The 17,604-nt window shown below is 45.5% G+C and overlaps 1 protein-coding gene across 20 annotated transcripts in view; it reads right to left on the minus strand.

Moving 5' to 3' along the window:
- The window catches only part of MBNL1 (muscleblind like splicing regulator 1), a 218,705-nt gene that overhangs the window by 93,750 nt on the left and 107,351 nt on the right, over positions 1-17,604 (minus strand). The window lies entirely within an intron of this gene.

A 17,604-nucleotide genomic window follows, 5' to 3' on the forward strand; every position in this document is an offset into this window, starting at 1 on the left:
GCTACAAGGATGAGACGAGGGGGGCTGGGGAAGGGGAGGGATGTGAAGAAGGGCAGGTGGCCAAGGGGTGTGGAGATGAGACGAGGAGGGGTGCAGAAAGAAGGGGAGGCCAAGAGGCCAGGAGGCAGAGAGACCTTGAGACCCTCCCGAGGCCTCCTGCAGAGACCAGAGCTGGCCCGGGCCACTCCCAGCCCCGCGACGCCAGGCTCCGGGAGACCACCCAACAGGGAACCCCAGGCAGCCGCAGGACAGATCCTACGGCGATTCTGCTTTGGTGAGCTGGAGGAAATCAAGTGAGAAACTAAATAAACTCCAGCAGGACTTTAATGACCCAAAGGGCATCAGATGAAGATGGTCAGGACCATCCAGGGATGCTCGCTTCTTGCAGAGTAGCAGAGAATCGGCCTCGCAGTGTTTGAGACTTGCTTCAGAAACAGGCGAGAAGAAACTCCAAGGCCCAACTACAGTCATGTGTGGCACCTCGACTTCACGGAGCGACCTGTATTTTCTTCAGATCCAAGGTGACTAAACTAATCTGTTCTACCTGGTGCCGAATGGCTCAAATGATTTCATGATTACTCAAAATAACCGTTTTTTGAGAAAAGTCAACGTCCTTCCCCCACTGTCAAAATATATGTTGTTAGCAACGTAGGAAATAGGTGAAGCTCCTTCCAGGGCACAGTCCACGATGTCTGATGACTAAGTGTCAGAGACTTACCAAATGAAATGACTTGTAGGCTACAACACCCTAAGTACTGCTTGAGCACTTAGTATCTTAAATCTAAAGGAACTGGGATTTTCATAAACGGAAAGGATAAAGAATCTGACTTTCCCTTTAAAAACAATTTTTTCAATTAAGTTTACATGGCTTTGAACTAAAACTTTAAATTTTAAAACATCATCCTATCAATGTGCTAGGTGGGGACAGGGGAAGATGAGGCCTGGCCTGTGGCAAAAGTGAACTGGAAGCTGCCTCTTATTATGTAATCAATTGTACTGAAATAAAAAAATGAGCAAACAAAAAAAACCTGTCTTTTGTACTTCTGCACCTATGTCCTCATCCAAAATCCCATTTCGGAAAACCAGTTTTAAGCAATCTAGACAACAAACTAAAACAAGCCTCAAAAATGTGGAAGTAAGGGCTGTGGCTGTGGCTCAGTGACAGCGAGCTCGCCTAGCGTGCGTGAGCCCTGGGTTCCATCCTAGGCACCACATAAAAATAAAATAAAGAGATTGTGTCCACCTACAACTAAAACATAATTTTTTTTTAAAATGTGTGAATAAATGTTGGTGATCTCAAGTGGAGTTCATTCATTGATTTACAAACTCAAACACCACACAGCATGTCATTTAGTGCAATCGGAAAAAAATCATATTAGTTTCTTTTTAATAAAAACCAAATTGTTAAGAAAATATCTTACCTAAGAGCCGATTATCTAAATGGAAATTGCCCTAACCACTCTTAACCTCCACAAGGGGAGGAATTTTTAAAAAACTGGGCTCAGTTGTACCCTCAGCGCCCAGTCTGCCTTGTGACATGAAGTCCTGGGAATTCTTATGGTTGTCCCACGTGGAGAAGGCACTCAGAGGAGTGAGTGTGTGCAGAGGGGCCTGGGGCCAAACGGATTCCTCATTAGTCAAAATGAGGTTCAATAAGTCTCCCGCACAGCTTGTCAGAGCCTTTAAGATCCACTCACAGTACCCAAAGGTGGCTGTCATGGTTGTCATGAAATAGCTATCTCTCAGAGAACAATTCTTATAGGATAATTTGGTCTACACCCTCGTGGAAAACTTAAAATGTCTATTTCCTCTGATTTTTTAATGAAACACACCTGTGAGCTATTAATTGGTATGACTTGTGTCTGATACAAATCGCAAGGAAGATCACCTATACATATAGACAGAGATTTCTAATCACATATTGTTTTGTCAAAAAGGGGCTCTACTTTGAAATTATAGGCATAAGATCTTTGATAGTTCAAAGTATTAATTTTATTAAAAAAAGGAACCTATGAGAAAACAACTTATATTGGTACATGAATGTATTAGCCACAAAAAATTTACTACTAATGTCAAAGGTGTATCCTGTGCAACTATCTGAGTAATACGAGTGTATTTCATACTAATTTTCTTACATCATCTGAACTGAAAACAGTATTCCTGGCAATAGTCATACATATAAAATAATTTAATTTAAAATTGTACAATCTTCTAATGTGAAAAAAGAATGAGCTCATTTATAAAGAACAGGTTACTGCTTTCAGACAATAGGCATTTTTTAACACTGTGAGTCAAGTAAGAGAACAAGAGCAGAGATCGATGGCTGACTAAGAAATCACCTGGAAAACTCCATGCACTAGAGTCGCCGACCAACTCTTAGCGTTTTCCAGTAGGGAAGCTGGCAGAAGACGTGGACTTCATTTATAGGACACTTACACGGGTTTACAGATCAGGTCCCTAACGTGAAAAGCCATGACTCCTCTCTAAAGCCCAGGCCCTGGTGGGCAGAGCACCAGAGGCCAGGTGCCCATGGGTGCCGCCGGGGTCCGTGAAGAGAGTGCCTACCCCGTGGGCTTCTCAGCACCTGACTCAACACTGCCCAGTCACTCACCAGCAGCCCTCGCCAGGGCAGCACTGCCTCCAGCGGAGGGGACACAGCTTCTTCCAGAGCTGGTGCCATGGAGGGGACGCCGAAGGGCCCCTGACCACATTCCCTGAGAACTGCTGAGCTCAGGAGCGAAGGCGGCGGCCGGGTCAGCCACTCTCCCGCAGGACCCGCAGCACAGCAGCGGCAGGGGCTGGAGCAGATCCTTCAGACCCACCTCCTGGCAGCTGCCAGCCAAAGCCTTCTGGGTGCCACCTGCGCGGAGCTTCCCGTCACCCATACCTTTCCAGAGCGTCAAACAGGAGTTTTCCTGTGATCCTACTTAAAAGTCTGCTCCGCAACAAGGCGGAGCTGTCCTGTCCCTGCTTCCATGGGAGAGCGAGGTTTCCAAGTGTAAAGTGTGCCTTACTGTAAGGAAGCCTAGCTGACGCTCTCTTTACGTTCTTCCTCCCCTCCCCACTCTCAAGAAGCAAATGAGTCGCCCCAAATTTTCCGGCTAATCAAAGAAAGTGTTTTACCCCTATTAAATAATAAAATGACTGCCACCAAGTCATTTCATCCACCTCTTGCAGAGTACCCTATCTGCCTTCCTGGCACGGAATCATTTTCTTTCCTTTGCAAATGCTAATGTTCTCCTAATCTGTACAAACACTCGACAGAAGGGGAACTATCAGGTCTCATGATCTGCATTTCACAGAACGAGCAATGAACCCTTCGCTCCCATATTCATTTCAGTCTGATGTCACTGATCCGCTGTTTTTCTCCTAGCGGCATCCAGCATTAGCGAGGGGTCGCATGCTGCTGGACAGCAGAGCTCAGCGGTAACAACGTGAAGACCGCTTCTGCTTTGCTTAGCTGAATCCAACGGGGATAAAAAGTATCGAGAGGGTTTTTGTTTTTGTTTTTTTTTTTCTGTAACTTAAGTAGCTCACCAGAGGATAAGTGAAAAAAAAAAAAAAAAAAAAAATTAACATTTTCCTAATCATTTATTAGAGAATCCTCAGCACCAGGCATGTGTCGCCTGCATAGTGGATAAGCCTCATTGAGGAAAACGAAATCCCCACATATGCTTCTTCAAGCTTATCTCTCTCTCCCTCACCCCTGCGTGAGGAGCAGCGGCGCTCAAGCCCAGCTTGGGGTGCCCCCCGGGCTCTCCAAGTGCTGCCCCATCTGATCTTCACCACACCACCCAAGAGGAGGTCTGGCCCATCCTGGAACTCAGGAAACCAAGGCTCTGCTGGGTTATGTAACCTCAAGGTCACAGAGCCATCGACCCTGTCGTAGGGTTCCAGGGCTGGAGTCCTACATCTTGGCATTAGAAGTACAGCATTAGTTCTGGCTTTTATCACTTGCTCATTTGCAAGTGTATCTTTGACAAGGCAGTTGTTACAGAACGTTGACATTAAGATTTACCAGTAGCTATTGTTCTACAGGGCCTATCCTGTCCTGAAGGTCGGCAAGTCCCTTGTGGGCGTTATCTTATTTAAGAATCACAGAAGTCCACCAAGGCAGAGAAGAACACCCCTTCGCACGGGGCACATCTGATCAATTTGAGGCACAGAGCATTAGCAGGTTGTCCAAGGTCACACAACTGACAAATGACAAAGGTAAATCTGGAGCCAGGAAATGCAGCTCCTGATGAGTGGCTCTGTGCTTCACCTCTCTTTCACCTCTGGAAAGCTGACCAAGTGTCAGAGCTTTTCAAGAAAGGGAATGCAGAAGGGTCAGGCTGCCAGAATCCTGGTGGGCAGAGGACCTGAAATCACCCCCTCCTCAAAATTTTTAAAATACAAAATCTGTGCATCAGCTCACAGAGGCACATTTCTCTTAATGATGTTTACTAGCTTAAGGAATTCACAAATATTTTATGTGATTCTCAGATTCTGGAACATCAAGGGCAAATTCAGTTTCCTCACATTTCCATGCTCTCCAGAGGCACCAACAAGGAAGTAACATCATTACCTCCACCAGCCTGTCGTTCTGTCTAGGGGCTGCCAGTCATTCCCATCTTGGCAAATGAATTTAATGATATGCTTAGACAAAAATTATGCGTTCAGAGAGAGCTTCAGAAATCCAAGGGTCATCTCATGAGACACAGTCTGGAACTATCCTTGGACCAAAGTACCTCCTTGCATATTCAGCAGCTGAAATGGCCTTCCTTGAAGGGCCCCTTGAGGACACAAAGCCACTGGACAGTTAAATCAAGCAGCCAGGGTCCAAAACCTAAGATGGAGAAGCCAAGGAAGAATGGGAAACCAACCTGTCTCTTTAATTTGGCAGCAAGCCTAACTTTATGGACTAATTTTGTCAATCTTCAGTTATTTTAAGTCTAACAATAAAAATGAGCACAAAAACAACAAATCAATGAAAACTTCAGAGGGTATACATACTTATGGCAAAGGCACTTTCCCTTGAAAATTCAGCCATAGCTTTAAGAAAATACAGCCACGTGGTAGCACTTGGCAAAGACCTTGTTCAGGGTGCCCAGATGGCATAGCATGGGTGACACGTCACTTAGTGTGGACTTTCTCCCACTGTACGTGTAATCAATGGTTCTTGCAGAAGGAAGACGCCCGTCTGCACCCTACCTACAGACAACTGCCACTCTGCAGAGCTCCTCGGGTCCTGGTGCTGCACAGTGCTCAGCAGAAGGCTTGATTTTACTTTCTGGCTGACAGCAGTTTAAATCTCCGTCTCCAATCTCCACACTGAATTTACACTGAAATTATGCAAGAATTCTAAAAAGCACATCCTGACATCTTTGGGTAAGAAAATCAAAGTAACCCCCAGGCTTTTATAGAAGATGGATCATAGCAAACAATGTTTATGACCTTGGCATTACTAAGAGGTACACTAGGAAAATTCATGACTCATCTACGCAGTCATCCAAATATATATACAGATGGAGTCACAAACACAGAGAAGATACAGACAGATACAGATGAGACTGACTTCTCCACTTATCCTTGCAATTCAAGTCCTTCCTCGCTGATTCTAATGACAGCACAATTAACAACACTCAAGTACCCAATCATTTAAAAACTTTAAAGCACTCTCAAAGGAGCCTCTGTGGATAAGTAACAACTTCTTTCTCATCAGCTCTGAGTCTACTTTTTATTTAATTCTGTGAACATGGCTTTATCTGGAAATAAATTAACAAACATGAACCCTAGGTGCACGTGGGTCAGACCAGGTGAGGCCGTGTGTGCGCCTCGGCTTCTGTTGCGGACTAAACGCTCCAGCAACCTGGACTAACGCTAAGCCACCTCACACGGACTGGCAACCTGGAAGTGAACAGCCTAGGTGTGCACCTCACGTTCCTGAGCCGACCTGTCCTCACAGCCTTATGCTCTAAATAAAACTCGGTACGACCCTCGTCTTTCCAAACCAGGAAAAGGAAGGACTTTCAGTGGCTGAGATAACGTTTTTCTGTAGCTTGGAAAATAAACATTTCCCACTCAGTTATGCCTGGGGTGGGGACAGAGGAGAGAGAAAGAGAGTAAGTAGGAAGCGCAAAATAGAGAAACAGGGCTTTTCCAAAGCAGTACTTGGTGTTGTGTTACCTGGCTATTGTGTGCAGGAGCTGGAATTTACCGAGCAGATTCTGTGTACGTGAACACGGAGTGTTGCAGCTCACATCAGATGACGCTCACTGCCAACTGCATTTCCATGAACTCAATGACAGAAAGTTATACTCCAGATCTTGGAATTCTACATTAATTTGATATCTTTATTCAACATGCATAAGTCATTTGCTACCTCCTGATAGAAAAGGAAATTTTGTCCTTGTGTCCTGCTTATATAAGCCTAACATTATTTACTGTATTTAAACATATTTTATAAAACCTGCTGTTACTAGAGTTGCTCAAGGACAGTGGAGAGAAGTGAAGCGTGTCCCATCTGTCAGGTGTGGACCACAGGGCACTACGGGCAACCAAGGCACCCTGGGGGCTTCCTCTGCAGCTGTGCCTTCTCCCAAGCCGCCAAACAACCTTTCAGGCTGCAGGACAGCTCCTCACGGGGATAGCCACCTCCTACCTGGCAGGAATGCGCACATGCCCACGGTCCAGTTCGTTCCCACTAGGTAGTTTGGAGGCAGGTGTTTTATCATTCCATTTGACCCCTGAGAACAGAGTGGTTGAAAGGTGTCCAGCAAAGTTTGTTTCCTGCATGTCCCTAATAACTCAGGTGGCGCCTGGAGGTTAAGGGAGGTCCATGGACACACACGCCGTTTACCTTCTTGTTTTCAGTTACAGGGAGCCACGTGACCTTTTGCATCATACACAGACCTAAAATTCATGTTTGGAAGAATTTACACAAATAATTCTTAAAATATTTTCGGTGTTCAGATGAACGTGCTCTATCAGTGGAAATCCCTCGACCTGAGGGGAACACACGTCCGGGACATCCAGAGCACTTTCATCTTTACCCGACACTTGAAAAGGATGGAACTTCAGCTTGTTTTGAAAGAAATACAGTTCCTTTGTCACATGTGACACAGCTGTCTGAGCGGAGCCAAAGCCGCTCGGCAAAGGGGTAAACATCATTCTTTTGTTTTTACGGCTTCTTAATCCCTGAGAGAAAGACTTCTCCGTTTTTGTTCTCTTTATTATTATATAAACTTTATAATTTGATATTAAATGCTGCCGAGTTCTTTGTTTAAAGCCAGTTTAGCTCTGAAATGAGCCCTCCTGGGCCTCTGTGGGACAGGCACTTCCAGGCCACATTTCCTGCTGAAGGCACGCCTCCCCCGCCCCTTCCTTCCAGAAATGACTGATCTTCCTTGTTATTGGACTCTGTCAGTTTTCCCCTGTGCTCTTTCATCTGCATAACGTTTACTTTTCAGGGGCTCTTTTTAGAACTTTACCACCATCTCCTTGGTGCTAGCCTTCCGTTTTCAACAGATTAAAATAGTCAATATTTATGCATTAGCAAACTTTTTTGTCAACTTTTGTGCTATTCAGATGAAGCTATTTCCCCAAGTCAAAAATGCAACTACTCTTTCAATGGACATAAAAAAATAACCATTAGTTAATCTTCAAAGTTAAATTCAGTCTAATCCTTAGATGCCACAATTAAGGGGTTTAGTTTTTTCTTCTCCTTTCAAATTTCCTGATAAGGTACTCTGGAAAAGCAAGCAGAACATCAATCCTTTTAAAGACCTCTTTCCTCCCAGCCGCTTCTCTGTGACATCATAAAATGCACTACCAAAGCTTTATGAGTAGAACCTAAATAAGCTTTCCCTATTTTCTAATTTCAAATGTAAAATATAGCTTAATTTCATACCAAGAATTTGTCTTCTCTATAATCCCAAATAATTTTAATGCTGCTATTATAGCATCTAAACTCAAGTAAGAGGTGTGTTTCTGCACTACAGAAAACGTTCAGGAGACTTCTAAATTATAGTGATCATTTAAATAATGTATCCTAAAATTCACAGCACAGAACCACGTGCCTAGTAAAGCCACAACGCAGTCCTAACCCAGACTTATAGGTACACTCGGTATTATGTTCCTTATCTCAACCACAAGCTGAGGCAAAAAGCAGTCTGACCTTTCCTGCTCATATTGGCCAGGTACTCAAGATGCTCACACACCCATAAAGAATGCATTTTCTAAATTCAAAAAAACAATTAAAATCTTAAAACCCACAGAATTTGCTGGGTGTGGTGGGTGCAGCAGCTAAGGAGGCTGAGGCAGGAGGATCACAAGTTTAAAGCCAGCCTCAGAAACTTAGTGAGGCCCTAAGCAATTTAGTAAGACCCTGTCTCAGATAGATAGATGATAGATAGATAGATAGATAGATAGATAGATAGATAGATAGATAGATAGATAGTTGGACAGACAGATAGATAGGACTGGGATGTGGCTCAGTGGTGGGCCTGGTTCGACCCCATTTAAAAAAACAAACCATAATTTGTTTTTTGTTTTGGGGGTGGTGGAACTCCCATTATTCCCTTTTCTAATTCTTAGTTCTTTGGAATAAATTAAAAATTTCTTTATTGCCACACACAGTGCCCTAAAGAATCTGAACTTCTTAACCAATAAGAGCATTAAGAGGAAAATAGAAGCAGGAATTGAGACACAGAGTCAAAGAATCTTAAAAGACTCTATATCCAAGCAGAATGTGCACACCTGGTTCAGACGCTGGCCTGAGCGACACAGCTATGAAAGACACTGCTGTCCCCTTCCAGGGCAGGGAGAGTGGACCAAGAAGTGCATCAAAGGATACAGTGATAACTGTCGATTCAGATGGATCTGGAGAGTTACTTAAGCAGGTCCTTATCTGCTAGAGACGCTGTTACTGAAGAACTTACACACTCATCGCACAGGGGCGATGAATTAGCAGAGCAATGCCAGGGACACAAAGCAGGTGGAGGTGGAGAGAGTACAGGAAAGAAGGGCACCTGCTGAGGAGGCATGCAGGGACGCAGAGACCCAGACACCGGCTGATGAGCAGCTGCGCACAGGCACACACACGACTTCGCGTATACATGAAGGCTCTCTCCGTGTTTCTCTAATTTTGTGTGTTTAAAAATTGCCATTATGATGGAAAAGTGACCAAAAAATAAAAACAAAGAGAAAGAGAATGAGTGAGTACCTGGGAAGGTAACAAGCTTTCCTTTATATTTCTGCCTTGAAGTCACGAAGCTTGCTTACTGATCGAGGCTCTGCAATCGACAGTCTGGTCTGGCTGCCCTAACTCGATGCTTTCATATCTGGGAACATGCATGTTCACATGTGTAGCATGGAAATAACCGGTTTACTACCACAAAAGTCTTACATATATGAAAACGAATTATGAACTAAAAATGTAACGACGCAGGTGTTATCAGCACACCTGTGTGTTCACGTGTGTGTTCTCTCTCTCTCTCTCTCTCTTTCTCTCTCTCTCTCTCTCTCTCTCGGTCTCTAGGGGCAAAGTACAGGTCTTATCCTTGACTCACAGCCAGACCATGTCCGTCTGCGGTGGGTCCACTGTGTGTCAGGCCTCTCACCAAGTGATAAGGACACAGAAGCAGTACAGCGTACAGCTCAGGCCTTGAACTCTGATCCTGAGCTGCAGGCCATGATCCTGCTCCAAGCACACTTATGTGACCTGCATGATCTGCAGGAGCAGAGGGAACAGCAGGGGGTGAGGGCAGGCTGAGGGGGGGAGGCTCCAAACCAGAGCTAAACACAGGTTCACAAAGCTCACGTGGGGAGGGAAAGCCGAGGCAGGAGCCAGAGGCCAGAGGAGCGTACAAGAGGCCGCTCCCCAGGTCCCTGTGTCTAACGCTACTCCATGTGAGAGCCCTGCTTCTCCACAGACCCGCTGGACTCAGCAGGATCCCAGATTCTTGGTAGAGATCAGCAGACACACAGTCGTGCCTCTGAATCCTTAGGCTCCACGTCCACAGATTCGACCAACTCAGAAAAAAACACAACAGAGCGACACTCTGTCCATACTGGAAACGGACAGACTTTTTTTGTCACTGCTCCCTAAATAATACAATACGGTGATGATCTACTTAGCGTGTACGCGGCGTTCGATGGTATAAGTAATCTAGAGAAAGTGCAAAGCACACGGGGATGTGCCCCCCGTATGTGGCGAACGCAGCACGACTTTAAATAAGCACTTGAGCACTGGCGGCTGGGGCACCCTGGGGGGGGGGGTGAGGGCCTGCGAGCCACCCCAGGGACACTGACGGACGTGGTGACCAAGACCCAGAGACAGGCGGCATTCGGGAGCGTTCACTGGGAGACACGGGGAGGGTGGCTTTTCTAATGAGACCAACCTCACATCACGTCGAGACAGGCAGCCAGGTGAGCACACGGGCTGAAGGGTGAAGACCTCGCCCAGGCTCCGCAGGCACCAGGGATGATGACGAAGGCGGCTCTGGGCAGGCGTCTCAAAGGGCGTGGGGGGGAATCAGCAAAGACAGCGCTCCAGGGCGATTCCACACAGAAGTATGTGTTTTTTTCAAGGAGAGAAAACTGCGGACAGTGAGTACAGTGGCCGGGCGTGGTGGCCACACCTGTGATCCCAGTGACTCAAAGGCAGGAGGATCCCAAGTTCAAGGACAGACTCAGCAACTTTAAAAGAGACCCTATCTCAAAATAAAAAATATATATATAAAGGATAGGGGACGTGACTCAGTGGTGCAGTGTCTCTGGGCTCAATTCCCAGTACCAAAAAAAAAAAAAAAGAAAGAGTGCTGCCAAGGGTTTAATGGGAGGCTGTCTCGGGAGGAAGAGCCCAATGGCAGCTTCTGCCCATCGCCCTTGTGTAAATACTCCCCCGCAGCCCACCATAAGCAGCCACAAGACGACACTGACTGAGTCAGCTCCTGCAACCCTGCCGACAGCTCTCAGTGAGCCATCCACGTGCAGCGTGGGGCCACCAGGCAGGAGGGAGGCAGGTAAGGCAAAGAAAAGGTGCAGCTGACTTTGCCCACAGGACTCCAAACAAGTGCCAGTCGACCCACCTCTGAAACCGTCAGCCTCCCGAGGAAGGTTACTACCGTGCAAAGACACGGAGAATGAACCAGGTGACTCAGAGGCTCTGCCAGGAAACGCACATTCTCTGGAATGGCAGCTGACACTCAAGAAAGAGCTCTATGCGTGAACTGCGATTAGTAAGTGACTCCTGCTCACTGCGCCCGCCTCGGGAAGCTCAGCAGAGGATTTTATCTCTGAGACGCTGAAAACCAAAGCACAGCTGGAAGAAACCAGCTGACCGGGGCCAGCAAGGGACACTGTAGCCGAAACAGGGATGATTTTTGTATGTCCTGTGCTTTCCACCCACGTGCCATGCCAAAGGTGGACCAATACCGACCAGAAAGGAGGCGAGGACAAAGCCCGACGCAGGGCGAGGGTTCTCCGCTCTCCACACACCCCTTTCAACTGCTCAGACTCAGTGAGCACACGTACGGATAAATGCACGGAAGAGAGGTCTTGCTAATATGCCACTACAGGTCACTCACGCAACAGCACTGAAGAAGAACAGTCAGACACACCGTACGTGCACAGAACAAGATTCATACACTGACCCTATGACTTCCTGATTTGTTATCATTTAGTAAGCACCTAATGAATAAATATATTTAGATAAGTTTAAATTAAATGTACCATCCATCTTTCACATGGAGAGCAAAAATATGTTAAAGAGAGGCACCCAGAGACACGTTATCTGCCCAGCTTGCTCACAGGGAAGGGGACCAGCATGGCCACTGCTAGCATGTGGCAAGCCCCTGGCTGACCCCTCGAGGAGTCTGGCTCTCAAGAACCCTCAGCCCGTTTACCTTAAGGAATCCTGGTTTAAAGGGGCTCCAGGGACAAAAGCGACTCACGGCCCCGTCCTGTGCGGACTGCGTTCACTGTCCCGCACATGCACGCTGCTCCCTAGCCTTCCTGTCTCAACGGCTGGGAACACAAGTCTTTTATCAGGTCAATTTAACTATTGATTTCTACTCTTAACACTTATAAATGGCAGGAAAAAAGTCACTTCTTCTCAGTCCACTGCCCTAGGGGAGAAAAATCACAATTTGTGATTAAAAATGGAAAAAAAAAAAAAATCAATGAGCAATACTGCTGTCTAGTACACAAAATAACCACTTTGTTACTTAACTAAATTAACATTTTTCCAGCCAAACGGTTATGAGACTGAGAAGAAAATGCAGATGTGTTTTTTATCTTTGTGATATCCTGATTAGTTCAAAGTGAAAACGATTAAGTCGAACAATTCAGGGTTCTGAGGCAATGCTACTTTTCCTATCTTTGACATGGTCTCATCAAAAAGGATGACGCATCAGTTTTTGATCAAATGAATGACCTAATTCACAACAGTAATCACTGCAATTAATTTTTTTAAAATTTAGGGTGGGGGCAGGAAGGTTTCGGCATGGGTGGGGTGCCACTGTGTCAGGTGGCATTCCCTGCCTCCATCTAATTTAAATCCACAAGGGTCAAGGGACGTTTACTGAGAGCCTCCCCTGGGGCAGTATCAGCAGGCAACATCCACAGATGAACCAGGCATCACCTCTGCTTTCAAAAGCTTCCAGAAAGTGCAGCTGGAGTTAAAAGCCTGATAGCAAGGGTCCAGAGTGGGCACAGGGCAGAGTTCTGAAGTGGCCCTCAGGTCCCTGTACTCTTCTGCTGTAAAGTAACACAGTAGCCATGTGTTCTCACGGTTTTTAAAACATCTATACAACAGTAGTATCACCTGGCTTTTCTAAAATAAGAATGCATTGGTTATGGGTTAGGGATTAAGAGATTCTGTTAGGAGAAAACTGATGCACCCAGATTTTAAAAAGAAAGAACAAAGAAATAAAATCCCTCAGGAGACAACAAACACCACTATCTCTCCCAGTGGTTTGGAAAGCACATTTGACTTCATTTTTCTCCTGAAATGAATATGCCACTGTGCACAATATGATCAGGAAGTAGAACTGAGATACACAAAGGCGGAGTTAGGATAGGAAACCCCTAAAAGTCTGATGAAGAACAACAGGCTCAATCTGCAGTCCACAGAGCATTTTAATCATTTCCCAACTTGCAAGATTAGAAAACTGGACCAGTCATGAGTTACCAAAAAACCAAGAGAAGGCAGCGTGAGGGTCCTCGGGCGCACAGCATGAGGGTCCTCAGGTGTGCATCTTTTGGACAGCGGGTGAATAAAACCCAGGGCTTGAGACAGGAGGCACTGCTCAGGCCAAGGAAGCTGTTCTGTGAGTCCATAAAAGATCATTCTGAAGCTTCTCTTCTCTGAGAACATGCTGTGTGCATAAAAGCAGGCTGAGCTAGAATAACGGGACCACAGGCCTTACTCTGTAAGCAGATGGCTTCATAAACTGTGGGGCCCCTTGGACAGAGCCAGGAGTCTGGGCCAGCAGAGTGTCTTCATGTTCAAGGGGTGACTGCTGCGTGTTACCAGCTACATACACTCTAACCCTTAATGAGCCTCAAGCACTAAACGTCTAATCCCTCCTGACGATCCTGCTTCAAAGTGGATAAATGTGGGTTTCTCCTCAATCAGATACTTAATTGTCAGTACTGCTGGCACCAATGCACAATCTGGAACCTTTTCTTTAACTCCCTAGAACTTTTCGGTTCTTTTAAATATAGCTCATATTACAGAGCTCCTAAAGTTTGTTGGAGGGAAAAAATAATGAGCAGGTTAACGATCGGCAGGGGTTATGCATTTACCCTTCTGGAAGCTCAGATTCGCTTTTTCTAGTTCAGCTGGAAGACTGGCAGCACTATACTCACTTTTGAAAGATAAAACATTTTCTTTCCCCACAACTAAGAGTGGGGAGAAATTTAAGTGTAATGGCGCTACATCCCTCTACAAATACGTATCTTCATTACTATTCTTCGTTCTATATTAAAAACAAAACCATCGTGGTAATCCAGTTTTCAGATGTAACTTTCCTAACTAACACCACTAATCAAATTTGTTCCCCAGGTTCTCAACTGGGTCCGACGACAGAACGCTGCTGCTCTGTCCACACTGCTTGCCTTGGTAGGGCCGTGTCCTGCAGCCTCAGACAGGACCGAGCTGCAGGACGTCCACACGGGCATGGGCACCACAACAGCATCCCCGGGGACTGTGCCACCCACAGACCAGCCTACCGCCCTCAAACACGGGCCACACAGGCTCCAGTTACTGTGTGGGGGAGGCTGGCCAGTCCTCAGGTGCCACCAGCACAAGGTAAACACGTAAAGTGGCAGGGGGCCAGATTAAGACCTGCTCCAAACCCATGCGCCAGCAGAACACAGTGACCCGCGCCTGCGCCCAGCTCACTGAAGTGAGCGCGGGCCACCAATGCAGGCTGCTGATTCCTCAGAGAAAACACATCTGAGGAGTCAGGTGTTGCCATCCAACCAACAGCCCGTCGAGGTGAACTCAAGCGCACATCAGATCCGCTGGTAAGTGAAGCACTGCCTGGCACCTCACTAAGCTCTCCATGAAGGCCAAGGCTGTTCAAAACGCCACGCCGGACAGAGGCAATGAATGGACGCTGCCCGTTCCAGGAGCTCATGAACCGGTCGTGCCAGGATCTATGCTCTGGAACAAAAGGGTAAGGAAACGTGAAGGAAGAAACAGGCCCCTTCAGCAGGGTGAAGGACTCCCTAGAGAAGAATAATCAGGGCCTCCATCCACTGCAGACCCAGCTGGTACTGGCAAGGTTTGGCCCACGATCACAATGGCATGCTGTAGGAATCCGCTGGCCACGCTGAACTTAAAATGGCCGGCATTGTGCATTTTATTATGATTTTAAGTCGTGCCCCACACATCCTTTATGTTAGGAAGTTCAGTGATTGACTCTGGATGTAAAACGCATGCACGCTCTCTCCCGAGAAGAGCAAAACACAGAGTGCATATCTAAGGCGACATGAGAAGGCTTACAGCAGAAAGCCTTCGCGTAGACTCTCACCTGCCGGGTGACTCGATTCTCATGAAATGAAACTATTCCAATGTCCCAGCAAGTTCCAACTTTTTTCCTTCGACTTAGCAACTGGTCACATATAAAGGTCCTGCCGACCACAATCTCCTCATGAATATCATTAATCCCTACCGTCCCCACTCCTTAGTTTCCTACTCCATAAAATGAAAGCAACACATGACAGCACTTCTGAAACATCTTCAAGTGCGATGCCAACTCCAACGCATCCCTGGAGTTCCATGCAGAACGCGACAAGGAAGAAAATCATCTCCGAGCACTAAACCAAGCCCTCCAAGGTCACACGAACTGCATTTCAAAATGCAAAGAATAAACAAATCTTGAATGTAGACCAAGAAAAAAAAGGCCAGACCATTCATGGAACTAAGGCTAACCCCTGAGTTTTCACTCTTGACATTTTTAATGCAGCTTGAAGGATTTGAAAGCCTGACTACTTGTGTTTTGCTTCTACCACAGTTACTGGTAAAATCATGAGCAGAACCACAACCAAACCATCAGCATCTTCCTGGCCCCTTTGAAAAGGCTACATACACTTCCAACAGGGCAAACAGAAACAAGGCTAGCAAGCTGCACAACAACCTGATACTGAAAGGGCACAACAATTAGGGCAACTTCACGAGTCAGAATATCATCATCTTATAGCTGGTCTGCAGTCTGTGAAGGAGATTTGCAGCCTGTCCTTCCAAAGATCTGTGCAATGATGATGAACCGTCGTCAGTGGTTTGAACCCACTGAGCGTGGGCCAAGCACCATGTCTCTGGGTGAAGGGTTGTGCCCGACAATGCATCTTTACCTAGAGTAGAATCTGTAAACCCAGAACAAATGAGCTTCCATCGATCAAGCCCCATTTTAACCCAAACGCAGTTCTGAGCCACACACTGGAATGTATTTGCAGTGATTTCATCAACTTGAAACACTCTGTCATGTGATGAGGCAGTGTTATTTGTGCTACTGGAATAACACACACACACACACACACACACACACACACACACACACAGTTCAAGGATTAAAAGCTCCAAAGGTCTACCATGATGGTTGAACTAAAACTTCGAATGCTGATACAAAATTCGTTGAGTTTAAAGGCAACACTCATTAAGGAGTTTCTGTCTTAAAATACACATACTGAAGTGATCAAGTCACTTTCTGAATACGTGTAACTGGAGATCTCTCTTTTCCTTCCATCGGGACCTGTTTTTCTCTAGAACAGTTACAAAGAAAAAATTTTTCAGCTAGTCATAAGAATGACTTCCTTAGAAACCTTTCCTTTGTACTATTAAACAGTCTGGAAAATTGCTTGTCTGACTCATTCATGCTGTCAAAACACACTACAGGCTAACCCCGACCATTAGTTTTCTCTGTTTCCTAGAACAACACACATTTACGCATGACGTTCTAAACTAACAGCACTTAAGAGTTTAGGACCACGGTTACAAGTTGATATTTTAAAACATCTTGTACACACAAGTTAATGTATTAATTTGCTGTACCTGAGGACTGCTACATGTTCTGTAAGAAAACTTATTTAAAACCATTGCAATCAGAAGGTAAAAAATTCAAATGACTAAAATAAAATAGAGATAACTATAAAATAACTTAGGGAAGTTATAACAGACAATTCTTTTTTTTTTTTTCCAAGTTCCATGCTACAAATAAGGAACAATTAGAAACTCTAATATATTAGAGTCATTTGGAGATAACTTCACTTGGAGTTATTTGTAGATCAAAATGAAATAAAATCAGTAAAAATATGAATTCTTTACAAAAATAGAACAGTCACATCAGGTACACACTAGAACTCCACTTTGTTGAAAAGTTTTATAATAATTTTAAAAAGTTAACAGTTTATTTTATCTACTGACTAGCTTATCATACATAGAGAAGATACAGTGAAATTAAAGATGTATTCAATGGAGACAATCAGTATACATCTAGGGAACAGAAGCCATAGGAAAAAATGGTCTTTAGAGAAAAAATACATTTTTAATCAAAAACTTAAAGCAGACACAAAAATACTTCATTAAATAGGTGAGGTTATTTTGTTTTTCAAATCATGTTTTTCGAAGTTACCCACAGTGCTAATGAGGAAAGAAAAGCTAGCCCTATCTGAGTCTGGAGCTTGTGAAGGTCTCCAAATGGTTTCATCCTCAGGAGACAAGTACACCTTCTATGCAGACTGAGAAATGACAGCAAAACGCTGGGTTCCGGGCCTGCCCGGATGCTTTAAAGCTACTCAGGAGCACGCAGCTCCTAGGAACATCTGTCTGGTCATCAACTGGACTAGAGATTCTAAGGCCGCGGAGGGGTGGGGCCAGCCATGGGCAGGGAGATAAACAGACTGCTTCCCTCCCCATGCTTTCTGGGGGCTTGGAAAAGGGCCCAAGGAGCTGCTCAGCACACAGTGGCCATCCACGTGGGCTGCCGTCAGTGGCCATGAAGCCAGGGCAAGGTGGGCGTCCAGCAGGTGCCTGTAACAATGGAGTCCACACACACCACTCTGAATGCTGAGCTTCCATATTTTCACAGCTTAAGTTCTGAACTGACAGGTCTTTTG

The sequence above is a fragment of the Sciurus vulgaris genome (genome assembly GCF_902686455.1).
Source record: "Sciurus vulgaris genome assembly, chromosome: 10".
Taxonomy (NCBI): Eukaryota; Metazoa; Chordata; class Mammalia; order Rodentia; family Sciuridae; genus Sciurus; species Sciurus vulgaris.